Genomic DNA, 6000 nt, shown 5'->3' with positions numbered 1-6000 from the left:
TTTACCAGACAAGCGTCAGGTGCCCCCCATTGAAAGGCATCCGTCCTTCATCATTAATCACGGGGCAGGGGAGAGGTACGGTCAACGCTTCCTGGGACCGGTTCAAGGAAAATTGGGTTGCGGTTAAAATTATTTTATTATATGTTTTTGTACATTGACTTGACTTGATGCGTAATGTAAAGATGACCGGCAATAATTTTATTTTGACATATTAACGGTAATCATTTATAATAATATGTCAATTTACATTAATATCATTTTATATAAAATTAAAAATTTTATTTAACTTTTTTTAATAATTTAAAAACTTTTTATATAATATATTTTTTATTATTTATAAAAAAATATTTATTGTTAAGTCAAATGTTTAAATAATTTATTGTATTTTGTCTTATAAAAATATAGATTTAAGTTTTAATTAGTTATAGATAATTTACCGTAAGATTATTATCGTTTTGTAAAAAAGTAGGGTGATGCAAAGTACAAAAAAAAAACAGAAGATGACAGAAACAAAGAAAGAGAGAAAGTATGTATGATGAAGATTTTGCATTAATAAAGGCAGCGAGAGATCTTTTGTGAAACTTTTATATTGGACTACAAAAGTTCATTTCGCTTTTATAAAATATAGTTTCTTCCTTTTTGCCTTTATTAAAAAATAAGTCATTGATAAAAAGCTATGAAGTTAGTTTATTGAAGGAGAAACGAGCAAAAGGACTATGTAATATGAACATTTGTGTTCCCTAGCTAGTTAAGAAAAATATTACCTCTGTATTTTTGTGAGATTTTTCCTCAATTGGTTGTTATACCAAATTAAGATGGGATATTGCCTTATCACTTTACCACCTAATGAGGAATTAAAGTGGTTAATATTGGAATTTCTTTTCCTAGCTACCTTCATTTCTCCTTTACAATTCTCAGTTATTAAGAGCAGCACCAAATTAAACCATGTAAGTAAACATTATAAAATAGGGTTGGAATGAGACTTTTGGTAGGTACTTAAAAAATTTGTTTAATCTCAAAAAAAATATATTGTCATTATCATAAACAATTACTATAGTTCGCAAGAGTCATTGCTGTTCAAAGAGTTTATAATTAATTAACCTCCTTAATTTCTCTCTATTGTTATGGCAGTTGGTCGAATCATGGTTGGTGTCCCCCAAAAGACAAGAACATAAAATTATAAGGTAACAGCTAAGAGAATCATGAGCCCCTTAAAATAAGACAAAAGAAAATTAGTTTGTGCAGCAAATTTATAATTAAAATCTTTATGAATATATATATATATATGGTTGAATTTCAAGTAAATAAATAAATTAAATTAAATTAAAAATGACATGAGTGATATCATAGATGAATATCTAGCTATCTTTGTGATCTCATTCAGGACCACTTGGTAATAAGATTGCTTATAAGATGCATGTAGCTGTCACTTTTTAGTTCTTAACTTCAAGAATCACGAGAGTAACATCAAATCCAAAATCAATTTCTTTACTGCTTTTGTTTATTTTTGCTAAATATTAAGGGGGCAGCAGCTTTATTTTCTGATGGAGAGGTTTTTTTAATTTCTAGTAACTTTCATTCCTTTATGTGACATCAGATATCCATGCAAATGTTTTCCACGAGTAGGTGTTGATAGTTTACTAACCCACTTTGATTCAAATTTATTCTGGTGGGCATTCTCCCATCAATCTTTATATCGAAAGTTTTTCACTCATTTTTTCTCTTTCACATGGTTTCAATCACTTTTCATTCAATTGAGATCTTTTTTTTTTTAATTTCATTGATTTCAATTCAGATGATTTTAAATTCCATCAAATCAATTTAGAGTTCAATCAGATAGTTTACTTTTAGAGTCATCAATTCAGACGATCAAATTAATTTTTAGGCAAGTTGAGTGAACTTTTCAAATTTAAGTTATTTTTACTACATTTTACCCTATAAATAAATAGCAATTGAATTTAATTTCTTTAGAATTAATTAAGTTTGAATCTTTTACCAGTTTAAAATAATTATTTCAAATTCAATTCAAAATTAATTTTAAAAAAATTAAACTAGATTAAATCAACTTTAATCATACTAATCCACTCTACACACCCTACAAATTATTTTCTTTTTGTCAAACTTTAACACTCAATCATTTAATCTCAGCCCCCAAACAAAAAAAAATTGGCCTTGCCTCCATGTGAGAAACGTTCATCATTGGCCATATGCCGCCCATGAAGCACTAAAAATTGTGTTGTACTGACTAGTGATGATGGCCTGTCATAAAAATGCTTTTAGCTCCACAATTATATACAGATCGATAAGATTTGATAAAGGAGGCAAACAAGAAAGAACGTAAATCGAATATGAACGTGACATTAGTACATATATGTCAAACCAGAACTAAAAGAAGAGAAGAAACCCAAGTTCCATTTTTCCTTGGTAATTGCCTTTGATCTTGATGTGGTAGCAGACCAATAAGAAACTGACAGATTATTGAAAATAATTGAATCATCATCAGTCTAGGTTTGTTTTCTTTTGTCCTGGGCTGCTTCATCTTCTTTACCTAGTCAAAATTTTATCACCAGCAACACTAGGTGCAGGCCTTTTAGCCAAACTATGTCCTTGGGCTGCTTGATTTTTGTTTTGAATCAACCCTAGCTTCTACATCTTATCCTAATAATGTAGCACCTTTTGATTATTTTATGCAGCTTAGCTTTTGTCTTACCTTGCTGTGTTTCATTTGAATATGATTGTCGGTTGCTTTAAATGTGTCAACAATGTCGAGTGGTGAGTTCAATTATATTTTCTTTCTTTACTCTCTAATTGTTGATACTTAAACAACAAAGAATGGAAAGTAAATAAAATTGTGAGTGAAAAATGGAAGTGAAAATGAAATTTCTGTAAGTTATCAATGTTGCCGGGTTTATACGGTTCTTGTGTTCTTGAAGAAACCGGAGATGGGACTTGTTGAGACGATTTCCTTGCGTAGAAGGGAAACCATTTTCCTGACTTGAGTGACAGTGCCATTTTACACTTGAAGTGTGCTTTTCTGTCTATTTCGATTTGCCTGTTTGCCATGACAAAAGATGAGACAGCACTACCGCAAAATAAAAACTAGCAAGAAACAAACATTTTGAACAGGGAAGGGATCGGACGATTGGGTCAATGGTCGGGCTCTTCGTAGGGAACCCAAGCTGTCAATGGCTCTATGAACCTTTAAATAATAGAGGAGACTCTCATGTGAACATCCAAATGGGTAAAGAAATACAATCAGCTACGTAGCTAAACCTCTTACTTAGCTTGAATATGTTTCAAAGAGGATGTAGTAGGAGAAGACATATCCCAATTTTGAAGCAGAAACTAGCAGCAGACTGCATAGCATCCATCTACATGCATATGTTTGGATGATGTAGTTGTCATAGATTTTAGCATGCCACAAAAGAATCAGTGAATCTGTGTGATCCTAAAAGCAGTTTGGTTATATTCTTTAAAGTTTCTCAATTTCTGATGCAGGAAAGTTTCCATGTGAGAAATGAACATTAAAACCTCAATTGATTGCGCCTGAAAGAATATTAATGATAATCAGATTCTTCTCTTGATTGAGCCAAAAATGCCAGCAAAACCAAGAAGATCAACAGGTCTCTATTCCCTTGATTAATAATACAAACAAGAAAACGGAAGACAGGGCAAGCACAAAATTCCAAGACGATCCTTCTGAATATCCAGCATTTATTTAATCTTTTGTCCTTTTTAAAACGAGAGAAAAGAACACCAATGATCCCAACTCAAAAAGGGCGGCATGGTCCAACTTTTGCCAATCCTTTTCACACCTTGCCCACACTTTCACCTGTCCCCCAATCCATCAGATCAGAATAAAATCGGCTTCCAATTTCCATCACTCCCCTTCTATCAGCTGCAAAAGGAAAGAGAAAAAAAACAAACAAGACTGTGCCTGATCTGGCCATGGACTGTGGTCTGCAGTCATGGGTCCATTTCTTTTTGGCACCATGTTATCTTAAAACTGTAAACAATAATATCAAGTGCATGTTGCGTCATAACCCATCAATTCTTGCTCGAGCTTTGTTTATCAAATTTCCTACTCACTAACCCACTTCATTAAAAGAAGTTTGACCACCCCATTCATCCCTGAACTTTTTCTCAACTTTCACTTTGGCCCTAGCTTTTTCTACCTTTTGGCAGATATGAAAGGGAGCTTTAATCTTTCTAGTGGTCTAGAAAATAACTTTTTTTAACTGTTGCTGGGGCCCCTTTAGCGTCTAATTTCAATAGTCCGTTCAATGTTGGGCTGTTTTTTTCTATTTCAGAATGCTGGTGAATCATTTCAATCTCCTCTTTTTTTTTTCTGTGTCATTTTCATGTTAATTAGAGCAACTTCAAGCAATTTTATTTTTTAAATTTAAAGAAAAGAATTTAAATCTTATTTTTTAAATAAAAAATTATATATTAATTAATAAATTAAATACTCGAATACAAATTCAAACATGCATTATTATGGTGTCAAAATAATAGAGCATTAAGCTAAATGCTGTAATACTTCGAAATCTAACAGATTATCTCCACCAGGGTCGTTTTAGAGAAAATCAAGTCAATAAACGTCAATGTCTAAGTGGAGAGGAAACTGCAGTAGTATTCCTTATGAGTTTGAACGTTGAAATTTGATACATGGCTCATAATTCACCTCCAATATGCCGGAACCCAGACAAGGCTCATTTAATTTATCCTGAAGATTGTTTACACATTAATTATAAAATCGTCAATATAGATAGGATTTTCGTTACTTTGAAATATTTTATTTTTAATTGATAAAATACTCCAACCTTATAAATATTAATTAAATTTGAACACGACTTCTTGAACTTATATTTGAATATTCTAAATATTACTTATTAAATGTCCAATCCCGTTAAAAAATTTATTAAAATAAATTTAAAATAAAATTTTATGTATATAATTAATAAAAATTAAATTAATTCATAAAATATATATTAAAGTTTAAATTCATACTTAAAATAATTAATAAATTTTAGTAAGTATTACATTAATTATAAAAAATTATATATATAACTAAAAATTTAATATTAAAAATAATTATTTATAATCGAGTTTAAATAGTAAATATCTTAATCTTAAAATCACTACCTAAACTCAATTATAATATATTTTAATCTTACTTAATTAGATTAAATAATGTAAGAAATCCAATTATCAGGTGACTATTGTCATCTCCACTTAATTACTTATCTCTTAAACTTAATTTCACATTAAGTGTTTGTTTGGCTTGATTTTTTTTCAACTTATCCATCACTTAAAAGTAAAAGTTAGGTCAAATAAAAATTTGAAAAAACTCTTAAAAAAATAAACAGTTTTTTTTTTTAAAGAATAAAATTTTGAAAAAAAAAGTTTTAGAAAAAACTCCAAAGAGGGACTTTCTCTCCTCTTTTGTAAAAACACCTATCTTTTTTAGGAGAATTTTTTTTTATTTTAAAAATATTCTCATCTATTAAAAATAATTCTAATATTATCTATTTTCATTTTTATATGATTTATTATTAATTATAAATTTTATGTTATATAAAAATACTTTTTATACTTTTTATAAATAAAAAAATAAAATTAATTTTTTTTCATTACGAATAAAGGAATTTGTGATTAATAAAATTATTTATTAAATACCTTTTATGTTAATTTTAATCTAAATTAGAACTTATATAAATTATTTTGTTAAACAATTTATTTATAAAAAAAACTTATAAAAGTGAATTTACTAAATAGATTTAATTTAATTTTAAAAATTATTATTTTTCATATGAGCTTCACAATAATTTTTAAATTAAAAAAAAGTTAAGCCAAACAAACTCTAATTAGTTATCTGTTAACCCTTTCTTGCAAAACATCATGCTTTATTTCACATTAATCAATCCATCTATTAGAATCCAATTTATTTAATCTTTTGCATGGAAAATTTTCTCTTACATTACTTTAGATTAATTTGAC

This window comes from Theobroma cacao, chromosome 8 (assembly GCF_053813885.1).
Source record: "Theobroma cacao isolate CCN51 chromosome 8, ASM5381388v1, whole genome shotgun sequence".
Taxonomy (NCBI): domain Eukaryota; kingdom Viridiplantae; phylum Streptophyta; class Magnoliopsida; order Malvales; family Malvaceae; genus Theobroma; species Theobroma cacao.
The sequence above is the reverse complement of the archived record's forward strand: the minus strand, read 5'-3'. Positions refer to the sequence as shown.